A 24,917-nucleotide genomic window follows, 5' to 3' on the forward strand; every position below is an offset into this window, starting at 1 on the left:
CGGGGGTGGTCGTGTTTGGGTGCACGCCGAGGGGCGAGGGGCGAGGCGCCCTCGGAGGTGGGGGCGGGGTGCCCCGAGGGCGGGCCCGGGGTCTGACGGGGTGTCGCGGGGCCGGCGGCGGGAGGCAGGGCAGCTGGAGGAGCCTCGCCGGGCGCACACGGCGCTTGGTGTCGGGGGGCGGTGGTGGACGTCACCTCCTTGAAAGTTGAAGGAGTTCCCTGGGGGCCCGGAGCTTCTCCGGGGCGGAACGCCGGCGGGCCGGTCATCTTGCGCTCCGAGGCCGGGGTCTCCTTGAAGGGATTGACCCCCCGTGCGGGGGGCGCTCTGCGCTGCGGGACTTGAAGAAGTTCCCCCACTTCTGCTTTGGGAGAAGGTTCGTCTAACGGGGCGGAACGTGTGGGTCCGAACTCGCCGTGTGTGTAAATGTCAGTGGCGGGGTCGGGGTTTGGGGCGGGCCAGGGAGGTGGCCGGGGGCACCTGCGGGTGCGGACCCCGGACCCTGCGTGGAAACGTTGCGGGGCTGCGGGGGGGAACCATTCGCTCGCTGCCCCCCGGACATCCAAGCGGGTCCCGGCTCGCAGGGAGGATTTTGTGTGATGGGAACTTTGCCTTTTAGTTCAATATCATTTGTCTTGGAACAGCGATAATTAAATTAGTAGGTGACACAGTACAAACAACTTTGGAAAAGGTGAGCATTTCTGAATTAGAAAAGCAGTTTTTTTCCCTCCCCCGTGAAAGTGTCGACTTGAAGTGTGATTCCCGAGATAGGAAGTCAGCCTCCTGTCATGGTCAAGTAGCGAACCGTGTGTAGATTGAATAGCAGCATAGGGTTAACTTGCATTTTAGTTTACAATGAGATTGGCATTCTAGTAAATGTGCTATCAGAGAGGCCTGCTGTGATGTGGTAATAATACATGTGTTTTAAAACAAATGTTGTCTAAAAGTCTTCAAGTTTTTTTGTTTGTTTGTTTGTTTTAATGCGCCACATGTTCCCCTTGTGTCTTGATCTATTACTATATGGAGAGAAGGTTCTCTAAAGCTGTGACTAGGTGTACATTACACAAGAGTACTTTCCCTTTAAGAATCCAGCTGTGTTGTTTTGGCAACTGCCAAGTACTCCAGTTGTCAGTTTTAAAATCTGTTACCTTGGCAGTACTTGAACAAGTCCGTCTGTGGAAAAGGTAAACAACACAGCTTAAAAAAAAATTTTTTTTTTTTAAACACAAAGATGGCATTTATTTTAAAAATATGAATCGAGGAAGTGAATAAAATAACTATTGTGTTACTGCTTTTGTATGTCCATTTTTTGGTTTTGGGTTATTTGAGGGGGTTTATTTTTGGAGGATTTAGTCTTTACTCTTATTTAACTCTGTATGGTAACTTTTGTTTTAGGAAAAAAGTCAAAATGTTTTCACTGCAGTGGATGCCAGTTTTAGTTGGACTTTATATCACATGTAATGAACACATGTTAGGTGTCATGTAAAATATTAAGATTAGTTTGTTGTATATGATGATACACTAATTGATTCTGGAATCACTTTCAGTTCTCAGTGAGCATTATTGTAAAAAATTGTGATAATGGTGTTACAATGAAAATACTCCAACGACTTTGTAGACTGTCTTTAGATGGACAATTCTTTTGCAAGAGTATTTCCAATAGAAACTTAATTACTAAAGCAGTCAAGATTGTGACTAGGGCCCTGCCTAAACAAATTTGCTTTTCTGTTTCATTTAATTCACACTATTATATATGTATAAAGCTATGGTTTTATTCATATTGGAACACAGGTGATAAAATTATATTTAACTCAAATTACTTCCCAGAAAAAGTTTTAAAAAATTTAAACTATTGAGGGGAGTGAGTGGTAAGGGTTGTTCAGTGGAAGGAAATTAGCTCATTTGGGCTCAGAAATAATAATTGTAATGTCACCATGTTGAATTATGGTTGGAGAATAACCTTCCATATTGTTAGAGTTTTTACATTTCCTTAATGGGTATGTGTGACAAAGATTGTTTTTTGTAAATACAATTGGAAATAATCTTGTAAAGATCTTGAGTTTCCAGTGGTGTTTGTTTTTTCAAAACAGTAACGTTCCAGCTTTGCATATTCCATTTAGAATGCTGTGCAGGTTAATATTAATTTTATTGTTCAAGCAGTAGCAACATCATTCATTAATTATTTGGTTACCAAGAGAAATATTCAGGTGTATTCTGGGTGGTTAAGTAATTATGGAAATGTTTATTAGAACATGATTTTGAAGTTTGAAAAAGTTCGATTAAATCTGTTTAGTAGATTTGTGTCCTGATTTAGGAGGAAGCTGTAGGCAAATTTGTTATTTGGAAGTAGCATGCTTGTCAGTCAGGTTTTGGAAAGCCACCTTTCCCCCCTCCCTTTGCTGCTGTTGGTAAGAGAAGTTGAGTGTAACATACAATAATGATGGTCCTGGATTGTCTGTGGGCATTTCTCATTTCATTTATTCTGTCTTGTAATCAGACCATGCTCCCATCTTTTGTTTTAGAATATGTATATATGTATGTGTATGTGTGTATACGTATATATATACACACACACACTCGATACATAAGAATGTTACAGAGTCTAGCTGAAGTTTATTAATAATAAGGCAATGAAAATGCTGCTTTGTGGATTGAAAATGCTTTTTTCTAGATTAGGAAGAAAATCTGTGAACATTCTTAGTAAATGGAGGAGTGCCCTCTCAATGTTTAATAAGAGAAGTATAAATATGGAAAATCAAATCACTCTTTCAGTTAGATCACCTGCAGAAGAACACTTTAATACGTGCTGATTTTCAAGTCTTTATAAAGGAAGGCCTTGACTTTGTCATCAGATCTAGGTTCAGATCTCAGCTTCACCACTGACAAAGTTATGAGACATTTTCTGTAAAACAGAAGGAACTGTTTCTTGGAATTGTTAGAATTAAATGCAATAATTAACAAAAATGTGAAATTTTGTAGCACCCTGCCTGAGGCTTAATGTACAAACATGAGTATTTCCTCATCTCCCTTCATCTCTTCCTCCATACATCTCTTCCTATGAAGATTATGTAGGTGCTCTGCCTAGGTCCTGTACATTTGGTGTCTGTGACCAAAAGGACTTCGTATAATGTATAAATACAAGAGAATGTGCATGTATTTGTTTGGGATACAGTATTTTTGTGTTTTAAATTCATTGTCAGATTATACATAAAATGTTTAGTTACCTGTTCTACATTAGGTTTTTGATCTGCAACCATTGTTTGAGTGTCACCTCCATAATCTCCCCAAATATTAAAAAAGAGTTAGAATTAAATATAAATATTTTCCCTATTCTTCGGTGAAATATGTCCTTTAAGAATTATCTGTGGGTGTTGTCTTCAAGATACAATAATTAAAATTTGAAATTACAAAACTATTTTTATAACATACCTGGACTAAATATATTTTTAAAATAGATTTTCTTTAGTAGGTAATCTATAATTGTTTATACTTAATTTTACCTGCTCTGTGGAACTAAATGATTTTATCTGTGTATGCTTTACCTATGTACTCTATAATATATGGACCCTGTGTCCAGTTTATTATAATTGAGTGTAAACTTATTTGTTAATAAGTCTCGTGCCTAGCATGGGATGTGTATTGGCACACATTTAATAAACACTGTATTTTTATATAGATGTTTGTTATTTATTGAATAATTATATTTACTGAATTTAATTGATAGTTATTGAACTTAATATTTTATTTAATATCAGATTATCTTAGCAATCACTTGAGATGCAACCATAAACATGTAAGTTCAAAATTAGCTGGTTTGTGGGGTGGAATACCAATATCTGAACATTGGTGTACGACAGCCGGTAATTTACTTCTTCAGTTCAATAACCGATGACGCTGAAAGGGTGAGGAATTACTAACGTAGGTGAAAAACAGATACTAGCCAATCAGACTTCTAATAAACATCAACCAAGGCACATCTTTTTATGGTTGTCTTGAATCAATACTAATTTTATTTTCTTCCTTATACAGAAATACAAACTTTATGAACTTAAACTCAACCTTCAGTAAAGTTGTATGTTTTGAGAAATATTTTGGTAGTGGGTGGTAAATTTGTACTGTGTGAGCTGGACCCCTCTCCCAGGTTATTTTTGTTACCAGCAGCATATGTAGGCTGACTTGGATTAGTTTGAGTTATGATTTGTGACCCTTCATTCAGCCTGGTAAGATAACTTGTAACTGTGGGCTTATTGAAACAAGGTACTCTTGTGCTGACTAATACTGTATTCGCCTGTCTCACCTCTTATGCCCACCATTTTTTACATAGAGACTGGAACTATATTTCTAACATTTAGATCTAAATGTGACTCTTCTTTGAAGAAAAACTTTGAAGGCATAGGAATTCAGTAGAGAGGCAGTCATGTAAAGGACGAGGTTGGCCTCTAAAATCAGACGCCTCAGAATACCCACTCTGGCACTTTGTGTTCTTTGGCAAGTTCTCCATCTTCTTGAAGCTCAGTGTATAAAATAGTGTTTATAGTATTATTTACTTCATAGAGTTGTCGAGAGGATTAAATGAGATGTCTTATCAAGCCTTTAGCTTGGTACCTGAAATGCAGTAAATTTTGTTCCCTACCACCACTATCATCACTACTGTGGCTGTTGCTGTTGTTTGAATCATGATTTACTCCATAATAGGATTCTGTCCTATCTTCCCAGGCTCACTCCCCTTCAATGTATGACCCACTTTAGGCCAGCTGTTGGCTCTTCCCTGAAAAGGCCATGTAGGCTGATGACTACCACTTTTATTTTTCTAGCCCAGAATTTTCCCTGGGTTTGATATCCATTTGGAAATCTAGTTGGAATTTCAAACATAATATTAGCCATATGACTAAAATATGGCTATTTATTCCTCTCCCCAACATTTCTTCCTCCCTCCTACCCCAAACCCTGGCGTCTCGGGTGGCTTTCTCGATCTCAGTAAACCGCAGTACTTGGGTACTTGAGCCAAGAACTTAAGAGATCTTTCTGGATTCTTTTCTCTCAAATCCGATCCGTCCACACATTCTGTAGTACCTTCAGAATTTATCTTGAGCCAGTCCACCACTCTTAGTGTTCACTGCCACCTCCTTTTTTCAAGGCATCGTTATCTTGTGCATGAATTACTGTAGCAGCCTCTTAACGGGGCTTCTTATTTCTTGCTCCTCACAAGTTTTTATCCCACAGCAGCCCCAGCGATCATTTCAAGAGCTAAATCGTGTCATTTCTCTACTTAAAAAATCTTCCAATGACTTCCCATTTCTGTCAGACTAAAGCCTGCACTCCTTTCCAGGGTCGTAATGGCCCTCAATAATCGATCCTTTTTCTACCTTTTCAGTGGATGCCAGCCACACCCACCCCCTTAGTGTTCTCTGAAGTCTGTCCTTATTTTAGGGTCTCTTGCACTTTTTGTAATACCTGCCTGAGATGCTCTTCATAAGATTGGTATGGATAAACCCTTTGGAACTTGGCCCATATCTTACTTCTTCACTCAGCTCATTGGGTTTAATGTTGTACTTAGTTACTTTCTCACACACCTTGTTTATTTCCTTTAAGATACTTATTGTAACTTGTACTCATCTTGTTTGTTGAATGATTGCTTATTTGTGGGTTTTCTCTGTTACCTGAATGTAAGCTCCATGAAGGCATGTAAGCTCCATGCCTGTCCTGTAGGTAGCTGTATCTCCAGGCATTAGCATGCTGCCTGGCTCGTGGAAGATAGTAAATATTTGAATGAGTGCTTCTGTATCTTTGTTCATGTTTTTGCCAGGAAGTGGAACGTTTCCTTGCCCATATACGCATTGAACTATTTGTCCTGTAACTTGTAGTTCAGATATCATCTGTGATACCAGTTTTAATCATTAGACAAAGTTTTTCTCCCTTGTTTTTGACACATGCACTCTTTGTAAATACCATTTTAGAATATTTGGAATATTGTAATTGATTCTCTTCTGCTAGGCTGAGTCCCTACTTCAAAGACTATCTTCTCTTTTTTGTATGCTCAGTACCCATCTGTCTATACTGGTATATGGTGAATATGCAGTAAATGCTGACATTTTCCTAGTTACCCAAAATGACCACACACTAATTTTCCCACCCTGCCTTTAAAAATTATAAAGGTGCTTTCCAGACTATAAAATACACCTTATGAATTTGTATACATATTAACATATTGTCTGTCATCAGCATTCTGGGTCAGGGCAGGACTCCCAGAGCTGTTGAGCACAAGTGGCATTTCCTGTTATTCCATTTTGCCTTCTTGCTGGGCAGCCAGTAGCCATCTTGTCTGAGGGCTATATTTCCAGTTTTGAAATGCACGTCCCCATAAAAACAGTGTTAGAAATTAGAATTTGTTTCTAGTTGCTCCTTATTAACCAACATCCCCTTTATTCCCTCCCTTCAGCTTCTCCAGCAAATTTTATGTTCTTTCAGAAAGGGTAGGGGGAGGGGACTCTGCAATTTAACATAGTGTACATGAAATACAATACTAATTCAACTGCGCTGCTAACAAAGCCTTGTCAAAGAGCTTTGTGGCCAGCATTAGGGACCTAACCACTATTTGTAATTGTGAAAATCAAACCACATTCTAGACAGCTGACTTACAAATGGGCTTTTGGAACATATCCATTTGCAAGTTGGGGACAACTTTACAAAAATGTTTATTTTGCTGTTGAGAACTTTTTTCTTAATGGTGTTAAACTTAATTTGATATGGATTATGAAGGGGAAGGGAGAGAAGAGCCTGGGAGTTAAGATTTTGTTTTTCAGAAATGGCTCAGTTTCCCCAAAGTAAAGTTTTAGTATGGCCAAAGGTTTTTTTGTTTGTTTGTTTTTTGTGTTTAACTTTTTTTTTTGGAAAAAACAGAGAAAAGTTACAAGAATAGTGCAGTGACCACCCATACACCTGTCACCTAGATTCACCAAGATTGTTAACATTTAGCACCTTGGCTTTATTATTCTTTGTATTTGCAGAGTGGCCCCACCGTCTGGAAACAGATATTACTATTTTATTTCCAGCTTGAAGCTCCTTGATTACATCTTGTGGAGTGCGCCAGAGATGGAAGTTTGCTCAGTTCAAGTCAGAGGCATATCATCCGAGGCAGAACATCACAGGTGCCTGCAAGGGCTGGGGGAAATGCTGTGTGTCAGTGCACCATGTGCTTTCCAGCAAGCAAACCACATGATAAACGTAAAATGTCATTGAACATAGCGTGTATTCTAATGTAATAGCAGGAATCCACGCTGTAGAGCTCCTTTTTCCTTCTCACCGGCCTCCTTCCCTTTTTCTTCCTCTTCCTATTTTAATTACTGTTGTTATTGAACCATTTGAGAGTACGTTGCACACATCATGATGCTTTACCCCTAAATGCTTCAGCTGATATCTCCTAAAAGCAGACATGTTCTTACATAACCATAGTATGATGGATTCGAGAAATTCAATATTGATAATATATAACATATAGTTATATGTTGTTATAACAACTGAACATCTCTTCAGTTGTGCCAATAATATCCTTTAATAGCATTTTTTCTCGTCCAGTATTAGCCATTGCATTTTAGTTGTCATATCTCTTCTCTCCTTTAACTTGAAACAGTCCTTCAATCTGTTTTCCTTTTTCCTGACATGAATAGTTTTGAAGATTATGGGCCCTTTGTTTTGTAGGATGTCCATCAGGTTTGGTTTGTCATGTTGCTTCTTTGTTGTTAGATTCAGGTTATGCATTTTTGGCAGAAATCCCACAGCAGTGATGATATTTTTGTATATATATATATATATACACACACACACACACACACACACACACACACACACACTCAGTGTACTCGTATCACATCAGGAGGCCGTGTAATGTCAGTTTGACCCATTCTTAGTGATGTTTACTTCGGCCACTTAGTTAATGTTGGCCTGTCAATTTTCTGCATAAAAAAGTTATGATTTCGTCTTTGTTATTATTGAATAATCTGTGGGGTGATACTTTGAGACTGTGTAAATATTCCATGCTCCCCAAAATGTTCACATAATGGTTTTAGCATTCATTGATGATTCTTGCCTTAATCAGTTATTTCTACAATGGTTCCCAAATGGTGTTTTCTAACTATTCCTTCTACATTTATTAGTTGGCATTTTGTTCTATTAGAAAGAGCTTTTTCTTCTTGTTTGCTTATTTAATATCAATATAAATTCATAGTTTTTTTTTTAAGTAGGGTATACTGTATTACCTGTTAGTCCAGTATTCATTTTGATGTTCCACATTCACTTAGGTTTGGTCAGTGGGTGCTCCTTCAGCTTAACTCATTGATTGTTTTGACATGTTCCTATCATTTTGGGGGCACTCCTTTTTGGCACAATAAAATAATCCAGACTCATCTTCTGCTTTTCCTGCTGCTGACAGTCAGGCATTTCTTCGAGTCCTGGCTTCTTGTATTGGGTAAGAGTATTTAGAAACCAAGAACTGGGCAGTAGGTGTACTTGTTGGTACTGGACTTGCATTGTTTCAGAGCTCTTGCAGTTGACCAAGCTCAGAAATTTTGAGTTTGTGTTGATGCCTTAGGCGGTAGGTTGTAATTTCCCTTTACATTCCTGCAACACCTTAGAAGAAAGTCTTTCTCTTTGAAAGTGTTAACAGTTTAAGTGACTCCTTTCACTTAATGTTTCTATTTAATTCTGTAATGGTTGGGTCTTGTTTTCCAAAACATATTTTAAGTGTTCTGGGTGTAGGAATCCTGCTTTATATCTCTTTGTATATGCAGTAACTATGTTCCATCATCTTGACTATAGTTGATACCCATATATTGTTTATGTTGTCATTGTTTAATGACCCATTATCTTTATTACTCTTATACCATAATTCAATATTCTGGTTATAACATTTTAGGTAATTTTGTGGACTCTTTGAATTGGTGATTCATTTGTTCTGTTTTTAATAACTTTTCTAGAAGAAATGAAAAACTAAAAAATTTTCAACTTCAAAATTTAAAAACTTAATTCCTAAGGCTAAAGTATGCACTCAAAGAACATCCAAATGCCTAATCTTCACATTGTTGTTTTATTCTTTAGAAAGTAATCACCTTTCTGGGCATCACTTTAATTATAAAATGAGACGATATCTAGATCCTTTGTAACTTTACATGCTTTATACCTAATTAACATTGAATTGTTTATGAAAGTAAAATTAAGTGCCACAATGAAGAGCTTGAATTGCATGGAGAAACTCAAGTTCAGTACAAGAGAGGGCAGGCACAAAAAGGATTAGTAGAGAAAGATGGGGCTGAGCAGGTAAATGGGGCCAGATTGTGAAGATTTCTTAAGCTCTTATGTTAAGGAATTGTTATTATCCTAGGGAAAATTGAAGCATCTTAAGCCTGGGAGGAGATGAATGAAAAAAAAAATAAAAACAATACTGATTGCACCGTGGAGAATTCTTCGGAGACACTTGAAACTGGGAGGCCGGGAGAATAATTAGGAGGGTGTTACAACAAATTAGTTAAGAGGGGTAAGGCGGCCTGGACCACGGTAGTGGTATGAGGACTGAAGAAATAGATGGGTTTGAGAGATACATAGGAGGTAGAATTAAAGAACTCGGTGATGGAGGGAGGGCATGTGGAAGGTGAAAGAGAAAGAGGGGTTGGGGTGATGATGAGGTGTATGGTATGGGCAACTGAGGGATGAATGGGCAGTTGGCGAGAGAGTGCCTGGAATGATAAAGAGGTACGTCAGAGAAAGGGGTGTGTAATTCACTCTCAGAAGGGGAACAGTTCCTGGTCATGACAAAGGCCCAGGATTTGGCCATAAAATGGGTATTTGAAGAGGAGTGGAAGTGAAGATATGAAGTGAGCAGGGAACTGAGAGGATTTAGCCACAAAAACCGTAAGGCAAGTCTTGATATTAACTCATTCTTTTCTTGTCTTTGTGATCTGGATGCTTTTGAGGGGTACTGGTCATTATTTTTTAGAATGTGTTTCAACTTGGGCTTCTTTGATGTTTTCTTACGATTAATTTGGGATTCTGCGTTTTGGGCCATATTACCACAGAAGTAACGGTATACCTGGAGGTACATTTTATATCGGGGCATATGATGTCAGTGTGTTATTATTTGTTAATATTGATCACTTAATAGTGATCAAGGTGGCCTCTGCTGGTTTCTCCATAGTAAAGTCGTATAAGGAGTTTTTCTCTTTGAAAATGAAAAATATTTTGGGGGAGAGACTATGTTAATTTCCTGTTTCTCCAACTTTCACTCATTTTAGCATCTATCGGTGGACTCAGCTGCTGCAATTATTACTGTAATATTTACTTAATGGTGATTTAAAAAAATGTTTTGTTCCTTTCTCATTTATCAGTTGAAATTCTTCTGTAATGAAGAGATGTCCCTTCTCTCTCATTTATTCAGTCACTTATTTACGTTAGTATAGACTCAAAGATATTTTATTTTGTAGGTTATAATCTCATACTGTCATCATTTTATTGCTCAGACCGTCCAGCTTTGGCCATTGAGAGCTCCTTCTGGTTGACTCCTGTATGCCTTTGACATGTTTCCATCTTTTTCTGAGAACTTCCTTCCTTTCTGGTACTACAAGAAACGCTGGGCTCATCTTGTATTTTACCTGTCCCGATCCTGGAACCATCTTTTCCAAAGAGCCCTGGAGGATAGCATTTAGAAACCAAGGCCTGGGTGCTAGCTGTGCTCGTTGCTACTGGGCTGTCATCGTTTCTAGGCCTCCTCAGCAGAGCTAAGGAATACATGTGTGTATACGAACCCCCATAAACACATCCACACTACGGCTTATGTGTTGCTAAGAGTCACTGTGCTCTGCGGAGTTGTGTAATAAATTCCATGGGGTTTAGTGGGATGAATGGAGCTGGGGGAACACGCTCAAACCTTGTCACTGACACGTTGAACAGAAAGAATAGGAGCCTAATAAACCTATTTAAAACAGCAGCATGGTTTTAGATATGTTAAATGGCCAAGTAATACATAAATACATAGCAAATATGAAAAAAAGCCAATATGACCAAAACAGTAAGTTTGCCTGTGTAGGTGAGTGTGGCTTGTAAGTTACTGTGAAGTAGCAGATAGGGAGCTACTACCTGAGATCAGATGTAGCCTCACACCAGGTGTGGATGGATGTGGCTCCTAACACATAAAGCCACTTTAGTACCTCGTTTTTGCTTGAGTTCATTCTCCGTTGGGTGCCTCACAATTTATCTTCACTTCTGTAATAATTTTTAATTTTTCCCATTTCTCTTTTGAATTCAGCTAGCATTTAAAATTTCTCTTTGTATTTTGTCCATTTTTGTTTTTTAGCTTTTGAATTTTTTATTCTAAGTGGTTTTCATATCTTCACATGCTTGTTTGTTTTTTTTCTGTTTCGAGGTTGTTTTTGGTAGGGGGTTTTCCTCAGTTGATGTGTGTCAAATTCTGTTCCCTATTTTCTAGACTTCACTTTTCTTTTGTTCATTTTTTTTTTTTAAGATTTTTTATTGGGAATTGGGGGAGGGGAACAGCATTGGGGAATCGGGGAAGGGGAACAGACAAGTTGCTGTCCTTTTTTTGTTCTTCAGTCTAGTTGTGGAGGACATTGCTTCACTGGCCCATGTTGGTATTATCATTGCACTCTTCCTGGGTGAGGCAGATCAGTCACCAGCCACTGGACGGCCACTCACAGTGGCTTTTGGCAGCTCACGCCAGTGCCAGCCACTCATGGTAGCTCATGGTAGCTTTACAGCAGCCCACTGCAGCAGGGTCTGCAGCCTACGCCATTGCTTGTGACTTAACGGCAGCCCAGCTCCAGGTCGAGCTGTTGTTCACCATCTTAGCTATAGAGGGCGCATTGTCACTGGCCCTCATGTGGGATCCGAACTGGGGCCCTGCTGCTCAGAGCTGGCGTCCCAAGCCAACTCTTAACCAACGTGCCACTTGGCCGGCCCTCTTTCATTCAGTTTTATGGTATTGGGTGTTTTATAGAATTCCTAGTTTAATGATGCCTCTCTGTCAGTATAGAACAGCTCTGTTACTTTGGTGGTTTTTGTTTTGTTTTAATGGTCGGTGAAGGGTTGTGAGACTTACAATTTTATCATTCTTCTTGGTCATACAAGATCTTACATTTCCTGCTTTTTCTTTTTCCCTTTACTATCCAATTGCCAAAGGACACTTTTCCTTCCTTTTGCCCATTTTCTTCGCCAGAAGCTATGTGTGGTCAAGTTGTGCCCCTTTATATGGCAGCTACTCCTTAAATGGCACCTATTCCTTTAGATCACCAGAACTTTGATCTTGCTTACCAATTCTGATCCACCCAGACACTTTAACAATGTTTTCAGATTTAGGGTGGGTTTAATATTGTTGGGGGTCCTTGCCAATAACTGTTAGGCTCCTTTGTTAGCCTCCTTGCCACCAAGCCTTGTGGCTGAGTTGGGGTGGAGGGGCCATCTGAGAAGTCAGGTGCTGGGATATGATGATTTTTCTGTTTTCACTCACAGTTATTTTGCAGGATCAGCATTCTTTGTCTTCAGGCTATGCTGAAAGTGAGGTTTTGTATAGAATTTCCTTTTCCGTTTTTGTTTTTGTCATATCGTTTAGGGGAGCATTTTTAGAGTTATTAGGTTGTCGGAAAAGTCATGATACATGTTTGCGACAGATGGCATTAGTTCATTTTTGAAAGTACTAAAGTCATTCACATCTATGTTATTGCTATGTCATTTGACAGCTGATAGTTCTAGCTTCATTCTAAAAAAAAATTGAACGATTTGGTTGAGTTTTGGAGACTTTACAACAAGTTGAAGATGGAAGCCCAAACTGAATTTATACCATATTTTACTGTTTTACTTCCATAAAGGGAAGAACGCACGTCAAGCTTGTGAAAAGTTGCATAAAGTTTACAGTGACAGTGCTTCTACAAGAACGTCAGTGCCAACGATGGTTCATGAAATTTTGTGCTGGTGATTTTGATCTCAACGATGCTCAGTCAGGGAGGCTCACCGAGATTGATGACGACAAAATAAAGGCATTGATCAAGTCAAACACACGTTACACGACACGAGAGATTGCAGAAACATTGAACATCCATCATTCAAGCATTCACAACCACCTGAAGAAGCTGGGATACGTAAGCAAGCTTGATATTTGGGTTCCACATGAACTCAAGTTTATTTGACCGCGCATATAAACATCTGCAATATGCTCATTAAATGTGAGGAAAACGATCCTTTTTTGAAGTGACTGATAATTGGTGATGAGAAGTGGATTGTTTACAACAATGTGGTGCACAAACGATCTTGGTCCCGACGTGATGATTCGCCTCAAACGACATCGAAAGCAGACATTCATCAGAAGAAGGTTATGCTCTCAGTGTGGTGGGATTTTAAAGGTGTCGTGTTTTTTGAGTTCCTACTAAGGAACCAAACAATCAATTTGAATGTGTACTGACGACAGTTGGACAGTTTGAACTAATCCATCATCCAGAAATGTCCAGAGCTTGTTAATTGTAAAGGAATTATATTCCATCACGACAACACGAGACCACACACAAGTTTGATCACCTGTCAAAAATGATTGGAGCTTGGATGGGATGTGTTGCCACACCCACCATGCTTGCCTGACCTTGCGCCGTCAGACTTCCACTTATTTTGTGTCTTCAAAACTGCTTATGTGGTGTAATGTTCAATTCAGATGAGGCTGTAAATCAGCACCTTGTTCAGTTTTTTGCAAATAAAGACAGGTTCTTCTATGAATGAGGAATTATGATGCTCACTGAAAGATGGCAAAAGGTTATCGAACCAAATGGGTAATATATTACTGATTGATCTTTGTTCTTTATATAAATAAATGACCTTTGAAAAACATAGACAAAATACGTCATGGCTTTTCTGACAACCCAATACTTAGATACTCTACCATCATTGTTCACAATAAAGTCTCTACTTTTGGGGACGGGGGAATGGGAATCTACTGACTTACGGTATCAGTGTTACTGAACTTTTAGTTAAGAAAAGCCATGGACAGTCAACTTCCACTGGAGTTAGAGACCCCAGAAAGTACCTCAAATGAGAAATAAACTGAATAAATATAAATATCCATACTTCATTCTGCTAGCATGTAAACTCAGCTCCCTGGTCATTGCAAGAGTCTTAAGTGCTTTTTTTTTGGTAAAGTAAGGTTATTAATAAAAAGGTTTCTTTCTGTAATGTATATTGGAAATGCCTTGGTTTTATTCTAACATGAATGAGTTATAGGCTTCTATTCAGCCAAGAGCTTCTTTGCTACTTCTTTATTCTAATCGCAATCCAATATGTGTCGTTTTGGGCAAAGGTGCTTCTAAACTTGGCATTGATCGATAGATGTTAACTTCTTTGAAATTCAACCATATGTACTTCTTTTCATTCTTTTTCTACGCTCTCTTGGTTTTCTCAGTTTTATGATCTTGACAGTGTCCTTTGATTACAATCCGTGGTAGCTGTGGTGTTATTCCTTGACTCTACACTCACTGTGTTTAATAATGTGGCACTAAATCTGTTTATTGTCGCCAAAGTTAATTGGTTCTTTGTCTTTTATGCTTTTTAACATGAGATATTTAACAAAGTTGTAATTATGTGTTGAAGTTCTTTATGGTTGGTTTCTAGAATTTAGTTTAAGTTATTTATTACCTTTAAGCACCTTTCTGTAGAATTAACAAGCTTTTTGTCAGTATTTTATGTTGTTGGAGTAGAAATTGACTTGTTTCATTAGTCATTTTGCATTTTTTTTTGGTAAAAGTATCAATCAGAACTTAAAAGGCATATTAACTTGAAACATCAGAAATCATTCAGAATATAAATTAGACCCTTTTGCTATTAATGATGTGTCCTTGGAATCTCCCCTTGATTTTCTAATGATATTTAAAGGCAGTCAGTTAGTACCGATGCACAGCTGTCTGTCTTTGGAACCTCATTTATGAGCTTTCATTTCTTTTTTGACATTTTTCTTAAGTCTCAAATAATGACTTGATGGGCTCTTTATACACTCTTTTCATTGCCCTCCCCTTTTACTTTCAACTGGTAAACATGGTAGCCCCAAAGCAATGTCCATGGTGTGGCCCCCTCACCCCCTCTTTTGAGCTCTACCCCAAATCTTCTTACTGCCTTAACTATTATTTCTGTATTGATTTGAAATCTAAACACACATACATGCGATACAGCGCTTTGCTTCTAGAAGGTAATGGCTTAGGGCGGGTAAAACCACATCAATTACTTTGGTATATTAATTGCCAAGTGATGTGTAAATCTTAGACATAATGAATGGATTCGGGAGTTCGGGGAAGGAAGAGTTCAGAAGTGGTTAGGGCATGCTTTGTGGAAGAACTGATATTTGAGTTAGATGTCAAATTTTATTGTCAGAGATGTGGAAAAGATATTCCACAGAGAAAACAGTTTGAGCGAAAAAGCTAAAACAGGAAAGTGAGAGGTGCAGATTGGACACAGTTTGGCCAGAATGGGGGGATTTTAGGAAGTAGAAGATGGTAAAGTGGGAAAGACGGCTTGAGGCCAGACTGTGGAGCACATCGAATATGAAGCAGGTTGGGCTTTGTTCTTCAGGTAAGGAAGAGCTGTTGAAAGTTCACAAAGCTAGGACGTGACTAGGGCTGCCTTTATTATGTCCATACAAGATAACGAAGATGATGTGTATATCCTTTTTTATTAATAAAGCTCGGTTCCTTAAAGAATAGGGCTGAACATCACTTTCCAAAAAGCGCAGTGCAGGGTTCATTCTTTAATTTGATTGTCTGGTGGAAGTTGGTGGGAATATGTGCCTTTCAAATAGAAGACGTAGATAAAGATAGATGATCCGTTTCTCATTCTTTCCTGTATCCCACTTCTTGCTCTTTTCTGGGCAAGACCAAATGCTGTGCTCTCCATAAAGAACTGATTCCTTCCAATTAGTTTTTTTCATTTGAAATCCTATATATAGTATTTTGTATCTGTCTTTCCATACATACCATATTGATTAAAATCAGTAGATTTATACACACTGCATTGAAGGTCTTTGTGCTCTCTTAGCTCTTCTTGCATTCTTTTCATATAGATTCTCAGTGAGTATATAGTAAATGAATTCATTAAAATTGCGGTCTTTCAGATGACCCTAGGTTTTGCACTTTGCAAAATTTGGACTGAGCCAAGGTTTTGAAAAGATAACTTTGTCATCTCTACCCCTGCTAGTCTAGATCGATAGTTCTCAGCCTTTTTTCTGCTGTGAGATCTGGTAGATGAAATTTTGACACATGCACTTTCATGGATCTACTTAGCAGAGAAGTCAAGTAGTACAGTACTTTATAATTGCCACAACTCTCTAAAGGCGTGTGTTGTAGACGTAACAGGTAGGAGATAATATGCAGTTCCTAGGGCAGTAGCTATAACTCTCCATAATTCTGTCTCAATTAAGAAGCCATATCAGAATCTGTGCAAAGGTGAGGCTGTGAGGATAATCAGCAGCCCCTGTCTCTATTTTATTTTAAGGTTCAGGCCAGCACTTCAGAAGTATCAAATTACTTGCAAGAGAAATCCCAAGTCATAGCATCTTTCAAGATGACTTTCAGACCTTTTGGATTTCTTTTTTTCCATCAGTGTTTTTGTTATTTGTTTTAAATAGGTAGAACCCCACTTTAATGTGGTTTAGACTGGTGATCTGGATTTTACTCCTGGATTCCATTTCATTTCTGTAAGCTTTGGAGTTTGTGTCCCTAAAAAGACCTCTTGAGGCTTCTTTCATTTCAAAACTTGAGGAAGTTGCAGAATATCATGAATACATTGTCTACACATTCTAGATTCCAGCCAACATCCTCATTGGCCAGCTGTTTGACAGAGTTTGCCAGTTTATCAGTCAGGCTGTTTAACCAAAGTGATGGATGTATAGTTGGCCATTCTGTTAAGTGCATAATGTCACATTTTAAAGTGTGCTCATTTTTAAACTTTTTGTTTTGTGTGTGGACAAAATGTGCTTGTTGTTAGAGTTCAGGTGGTTGAGGACTATAAAAATGATATAGGTTCCAGTAACTATATGCCTCAAAAGGAATACTAGGAGTGTTAGCCCTTACAGTTGGGGGGGGGGGGTTGAGGGGTAGAACAAATGGAACTTCAGCATTTCAGAAGTCACATTTCTACTGGAAGAAGGACAGCGTCGTCAGAACATGTAATAAATGTTAATGTTAAATATTAATGTGAAAACTGTCAATATGGTTGCTCATTATGGATTGGGGGGATGATAAATTATTTGGGAGAATAAATTATTAGGTATTAGCAATTTACCTAAAATGCCTAATTACCTGTGGCATAACAACAGATACATGAATTACTATGAGGAAGGTGTTAGGTACCATAATGAAGTGAGATTATAGAAAAGGAAATCTGAAGAAACTCTCAATTTTTTATTATTAGAATAGAAGCTGGACATGAACACATACTTTCATATGTTTTCATAGCAGCATTATTCATATGGGCAAAAAGTGGAAACAGCCAACCCAGATGTTCATCAGCTGATGAATGAGTAAATAAAATGTGGTATTTCCATACAGTGGCATATTATTTGGCAATAAAAAGAATGAAGTACAGTTACATGCTACAACATGGCCAGATCTTAAAAACATTGTGAAGTAAAACAAGCCAGTCACAAAATACAGTACAGTGCCTGGTTCAATTTATATGAAATGTCCAGAATAGGCAAATCTATAGAGACAAAAAGTATTAATAGATGCCCCATTGCTTAGGGGTAGGGCGTGGGGTGGGATAGGGAATGGGGTGTTACTGCTAGTGGGCACTAGGCTTCTTTCAAGAGTGATGAAAATGTCCTGGAATTAGATAGTGGTGATGGTTGCACATTCCTTGAATATAAAAAATATGAAAGTGTATACATGGATGAATTGTATGGTATGTGATTTATATCTCAATAAAGCTGTTTTTTCTTTTTTAAAAAAGGAACAGAAGTGTGAAGAGATGTTTTGGGCATCATGGGTAGTTTGGGTAGATGAAGAGATGGCATGGTGGAAAATGGGCATTTCTTGGTGTTAGTACACTATCATATTATGACAAGAATGCTACCTTCTCTGTCCTCCAGCAAAGAATGTAATAGGTTATGTTTTCATGGGGATTGGCACCCAGCTTTTTAACCTTCCTGAGGCTTGAATTGGACATTATTCCTGTTGACAGAGTTGTCTTGCCTTTCTCTTATCTTTGCATTTTTTTGTTAATTAAATTCAAATGCTTTCCTGTTTTCAAGGTAGTGCATAATTGTGGTCTGCCCATCTGTCCATCTTGCACCCACTTTGCTCTTTTTGTTCATATATACTCAAGTTTGTGTCATCTTTCTTACCTCATGTAATTGTGTGCTTAAAATTACTTTCTCCTTTAAATGCTCGCTTCTGTGGGGTTTTACTGATTTAAAGATATTGTATCTTGTGACTTAGTATCTACTTATATGTTTATAAATCTGTCCTTTTAAGGCCTTAGTAGTATTTTTTTTTTTCAATTCTAGCATCAGATATTAAGTGATTCCAAATATATTCCAAAACTTCTAATTTGGTTTTTGCTGTAATGTTTGCCTTTCTGATGTTGTGAACAAAGTAATGCGTTTTTAATAGGAATTTTGTTAACTAATTGATTTCCAGTGACATTATCCATCTGTTCCTTTTGCCTGTTTTCTGAGTTATTTCTTTACGAATGTACTGTTCCCCCATAAGTAATTATAATGATTGTGATGATGATGATGTGAAAAAACAACCTCAGTAATTAGCTCACACTTATTGAGCTCAAACTGTGTGCCAGGCACTATGCTAAGCACATTATATGCTTATTCTCACAACTCAATTTATGAAGTTTATGAACTAGTACCATGCTATTATAGATGAAGAAACTAGTACTTAAAAGATAATGCTGATTGTTCTTGGTCTTAACTTTGTCAAGTCAGAAAAATCTTTTAATTTTGTGTATACAGCTTTTCATTGATGAGGGATTGCTTTCACAATGTGTGAGTTGTGGATCTTGGTATGTTCTTGGATGGTGGCTCAAAAATTTGCACATTTATTCCTAAGTGGAATAATACAATATGTACTCTCTAGTGTTGGGCTTTCCCCCCCTCACCAGACATGTTTTGCAATTTGTCCATGTTTGTGTCTATCAGTAGTTTGTCCTGTTTTGCTGTTGCTTCGTGTTCCATTATATGTTTATACCACAACTCCTTCATCCACTTTCTTTTTTTTTAGCTGAGTCATCCTGCCATCTGTTGGCAGCTCAGCTCAGGCCAGGAATCGAACCGGCAACCCTGTTGCTCAGAGCTCACACTCTTGAGTGAGCTCTTAACCAGCTGAGCCACTGGGCTGGCCCTCCTCCATCCACTTTCTATGGACATTTTGGTTGTTTCCGGTTTGGAGCTATTATGAATAAAGCCCCTGTATACATTGGAGTACAAGCCTTTGTGTGGACATATGCTTTCCTTATTCTTGGGTAAATACCAAGGAGTGGGATTGCTGGATCATATGGTTAAGTATATGTTTTACCTTCGAAGAAACTGTTCTCTACGTAGTTGTGTAATTTTACAGCACCAGCAATGAGAGTTGCAGTTTCTCTATATCTTCATCCACATTTTGCGTTGTCAGCCTTTTTAAGTTTAACCACTTCAGTGAGTATACAGTAGAGCCCCTTTGTCCTCAGGGGGATATGTTCTAAGACCCCCAGTGGATGCCTGAAACCCCAGGGAGTACCGAATCCTATATATACTATGTTTTTTCCTATACATACCTATGATGAAGTTTAATTTACAAATCAGGCACAGGAAGATATTAAAAACAATAATAATAAAATAGAACTATTATAACAATGTACTGTAATAAGTTATGTGAATATGGCCCCTCTCTCTCTGAAAATACCGTATTGTACTGCACTCACCTTTCCACTTACAGGAAGCTTTGCACGGCTTCTCTGTGGCACATCCGAGTTGCCAGCATCACTGCTCTTGTGCTTTTGGGCCATTACTAAGTAAAATAAGGGTCACTTGCACACAAGCCCTGCGGTACCATGACAGTGCGTCTGATACCCGAGACGGTTAACAAGTGACCAGTGCGCGGGTAGCGTGTACAGCGTGGATGCTCTGGGCAGAGGGATGGTTCACGTCCCAGGCAGGACGGGGCTGGACAACACAAGATTTCATCACGCTGCTCAGAGTGACGTGCAATTGAAAACAGGAATTTTAAATAAACAACGGAATTTTCCATGTAATATTTTCAGACTGTGGTTGGCTGCGGGTAACTGAAACTGCAGAAAGCAAAACCACAGATAAAGGAGGACTACTGTATACCACATCTCATTATAGTTTTAATTTGTATTTCTTTGTTGAGTGATGATGTAATTGAGTAAACATCTTTCATTTACTTACTGGGTATTTATGTGTCTTCCGTGGCGAAATGTCTGTTCAGATCTTTTGCCCAATTTTAGTTGGGTGGTTTGCTTTCCTATTACTGCACTGTAAGAAATCTTTATTCTGGATAGAAATCTTTTTTATTCTCACCATTATATTTTGAATATTTTCTACCATATGTGGCTTGATTTTTATCTCCTTAATGGTGTCTTTCAAACAGCAGAAGTTTTTACTTTTGATAAAGTGGTGTTTGTCCGTTTTTCTGTTTATAGTACCTCCTTTCTGTGGCCTATCTGATAAATCTTTGCCTTACATGGGGCAATGGACTTTTTTTTGTCTTGTGTTTACATTTGGAAGTTTTACAGTTTAGCATTTACATTCAGGTCTGTGATCTATTTTGAGCTAACTTTGTGAATGGCATAAAGTAATATCAAGATTCATCTATTCTAGTACCATTGTTTGATAGGTTTTCCTTTTCCCATCGAATTACCCTGTACCTCTGTTGGATAGCAAATGACCACATATGTGGATTTATTTCTGGGTTTACTATTCTGTTCCATTGATATACGTAACAGCATGCTGTATCTTCTAACTTGTTTCTTTACAAAATTGTTTTAGCTATAATAAATTTTGAATGATCTTTGTTAATTTTTACAAGAGTGTGTGCTGGGATTTTGATAGCGATTGTGTTGAATCTGTAGATCAATTTGGGAACCATCAATATCACAGTGGCACTGATTGAGTATTCAGATCCATAAACATGATATATCTTTCTGTTTATTTAGATCTTCCTTAATTTCTCTCAGTAGTGTTTTCTAGTATTCAGGATGATAGTCTTGCACATATATTGTTAAGTTTGTCTTTATTTCATACTTTTGATGCCAAGGTGAATGGTATTTTATAAAAGTTTAATTTTGCATTTGTCATTAATAGTATCTAGAAATACAACTTAAAAACAATTTTTGATCTCGTATCATACACTTGCAAAACCCATTTTTTAGTTCCAGTCAACTTTATTGTAGACATTTTTGGGATTTCCTATATATGTTGTCATGTCGTGTGCGAATGAAGGCTGTTTTATCTCTTCTTTTGCAACCTGGATACCTTTTTTTCTTTCTTGTATTATTATACTTGTTAGGACCTCCAGTAAAATGGTGAATAGACACAATGGGGGGGGTGTGTGTGTGTGTGTCAAAAACCAGTCTTTTGCCACTAAGTATGATGTCAGCTGTAGGTTTCCATAGATGCCTTTCATTAGGTTGAGTAAGTTCTCTTCAATCATAGTTTGCTGAGAGGTTCCCCCTCACCCCCACCATGAATATTTTATCATAAATAGATGCATTCTCTACATCTATTGACATTAACCATGTTTTTTTATTTTATAATATGTTAATGTAGTGAATTACATTGATTAATTTTTGAATATTAAACCAACCTTGCATTCCTGAGACAAACTCCACTTGTACTGATATTTTCCTTTTTATATATTGCTGGATTTGACCTGCTAATATTACTGATGTTTGCATTTATTTTACAAGTGATACTTGTATGCAGTTTCTTTTTCTTGTGGTCTCCTTGCCTTGTTTCGGTATCAGGGTTATTATGCTGACATCTTTAGATATATTGGGAAGGGTTTCCTCTTTCCTTATTTCCTAAGAGTTTGTCTAAGACTGATATTGTATCTTCTTTAGATGTTTGGAGAATTCACTAGGGAAGCCACCTGGGTCTGGCATTTTCTTTGTGGGAAGCTTTTTGATTTTGAATTTAATTTCTTTATTAGAGGGTTATGTAGACTTTTTGTGTCAGTTTTGATAATCGGCATGTTTCAAGGAATTTTTTTCTATTTCATTTAAGCTGTCAAATTTATTGGCTAAAATTGCACTCAATATTACCTTAATAGGCTTTTAATGTTTGAAATTTCTGTAGTAATAGCCTCTCTTTCAATTTTGATGTTGGTAACTTGTGTCTTCTCTCTTCTTTTTTTTTTTTCTCTCCTTTTCTTGACCAGTCTAGCTGGGGGTTCTTTTCAAAGAACCAGCTTTTGTTTTCTTTATCTATTGTATACCTCTGATCTGTTTCACCAATTTCTACTTTATCATTTCCTTACCTCTATTTTTTGTTCAATGTGGGTTCACCTCCTCCATCCCCCCCCCAGCTTCTTAAGGTGGAAGCTAATTTAGAACAATAATGTTACACCTTTATTCTTTTCTAACATAAGCATTAAAAAATGGTAAATTTCTAAGTAGCCTTAGCTCTAGTCCAAATTATCAAATAATGTGTTTTTGTTATTCAGTTCAAAGTATTTTAAAATTTTCCTCATGATTTCTTTAACCTATTTCCAAATACTTGGAAAATTTTCCAGTATCTTTCTGCTATTTATCTTTCATTCTTTCATGGTCAGAAAACTTTTTGTATGATTTTACTTCTTATATTTTTCTATGTCTTGTTTCATGGTTCAGCATACGTTCTCTTGTTGACTGTATCAAGAGACATGTACATGTGAATGTTTATTCTTATGTGGTTGGTTGTAGTGTTCAGTTAGGTCCAGCTGGTTCATGGTGTGGTTTAGGTCTTACATATCTTTATTGATTTTCTATCTACTTGTTTTACTGGTTCTTGTGAGGAAGTATTGAAATCTCCAGCTATAATTGTAGATTTATCTTTCTCCTTTCAGCTCTGGCAGTATTTGCTTCATGTATTTTAAAACTTTGTTATTGGCTGCATAAACATTTAGGATGATTTTGTATTTCTGATAAATTGACACTTTAAATAGTATGATATATGTCCCTTTTTATACCTGGTAATATTTCTTCCCCTGCATTCTGCTTTGTCTAATATTAATTTGGGCACTCAGCTTTCTTAAGGTTGATGTTTGTATGGTATATTGTTTTCTATTTTATGTTTCACCTACCTATATCGTTATATTTCAAGTGGGTACTTTATCCAGTGTGACAGTTGCTACTTTTATAGTCTGATAGTCTCTACCTTTTAATTAGGACATTTAGACCATATATATTTAATGTAATTATTCGTACAGTTGGATTTAAGTCTACCATCTTGCTGTGTCTTTATTTTATTTTATTTTATTTTTTTATTCAACCTGTTTTGTGTTTCCTTTTCCTCTTTTCCTACCTTTTTTTGGGTTGCATATTTTTTTAGCATTCCATTTTATCTTTCTTGGCTCATTAGTTGTATTTGACTAGTTTGTTTAAAATTTTTTTTTTTAGTAGTTACTCTAGGGTTTTACAGCATGCATTTGAACTTATTACGATTTACTTTCATCACTTTATGAATAATGTAAGATCCTTACTACATTGTACTTCTGATTTTCTTCCCCTCATTCTTTGTGCTATTTTTATCATTAATTTTATTCTACGTGTTCATGTTACTATACATTATTGCTACTTTTGCTTTATACAATCATATATCATTTCAAAACTTAAATGTTAAACTCACATATTTACCATTTCTGTTGCTTTTCCTTTGTGTAGAACTAGGTTTCTATCTGCCATTTCTTTTTAAATTAAGACATACTCGTATTTCTTTGAGCAGTTTTAGGTTCACAGAAAAATTGAACAGAAAGTACAGTTTCCATATACTTGCACCCCCTCCCCCCCATTTTCCCCATCCCCTATCTTGCATTGGTGTGGTACATTTGCTACAGTTGATGAACCGATTAATATTGATACATTATTATTACCTAAGTCCATAGTTTACATTAGGGTTTACTCTTGTACAGTTCTGCTATCCGTTTTCTTTCTGAAGAACTTCTTTCAGGGTTCCTTGTAGTGCAGGCCTACTGGTGAGAGATTCTCAGTTTTTGTTTATATAAAACTGTCTTTACTTCCCTTTTATCTATGAAGGACATTTTTGCTTCATGTAGATTTTAGTTTACAGGTGGTTTTTTAATCTTTCTAGCACTTTAAAGGCATTGTCCCTTTGTTTTAAACTTATTTGCATTATTTTTGACAAGGAATCTGTGTAATTCTTATCTTTGTTCCTTTATGTATTGTCCCCCCCCCCCCACTTTGTCTTCTTTTAAGAATTTTTCTGTATTATTGGATTTCAGCAGTTTGATTATTCATTATATGCCTTGGTGTGGTTTCTTTCTGCTTAATCTGTTTTTGTTCATTGAGTTTCTTTAATGTATGTGTTCAGTTTTCCTCAAATTTGGAAATTGTTTGGCCCTCATTTCCTCAGATAGTCTGTCTTCTCATCCTTCTGGGACTCTAGTTACACCGTTTTTAGATTGCCCTTGATATTCTCACAGGTCCTCGATGCTCGGTTCTTAGTTTCTTTTTTTGCCTTCTATTTTTACATCCTCAATTTAGGAATCTTTTTTCCCTGCACTGTCTAATCTGTTGCTAAGTCTGTCCAGTTTCTTTTTTTGAGATACTACTGTTTTCATTTTTAGAGAGCCATTTGATTCTTTTTCAAAATAATTGTCTTTTTTTTGTTCTTGTTTTTTCCTTTAAATCCTTTAATGTACTTATAATATTGTAAAGTTTAT

At 37.3% G+C, this 24,917-nt stretch overlaps 1 protein-coding gene across 11 annotated transcripts in view; it reads left to right on the top strand.

Annotated features, from left to right (window-relative positions):
* MEF2A (myocyte enhancer factor 2A) overlaps window positions 1-24,917 on the top strand; it is a 126,374-nt gene that overhangs the window by 402 nt on the left and 101,055 nt on the right. Inside the window, exon 1 of one of the 11 annotated variants that reach the window (XM_019637875.1) lies at window positions 7,041-7,145. The exons of the other annotated variants lie outside the window; for them this stretch is intronic. The gene's annotated coding sequence lies outside the window, so the exon portion shown is untranslated. Of the gene's footprint in view, window positions 1-7,040; window positions 7,146-24,917 lie in introns of those variants that run through there. 11 annotated transcript variants of the gene reach the window in all.

The sequence above is a fragment of the Hipposideros armiger genome, unplaced genomic scaffold, assembly GCF_001890085.2.
Source record: "Hipposideros armiger isolate ML-2016 unplaced genomic scaffold, ASM189008v1 scaffold_35, whole genome shotgun sequence".
NCBI lineage: Eukaryota > Metazoa > Chordata > Mammalia > Chiroptera > Hipposideridae > Hipposideros > Hipposideros armiger.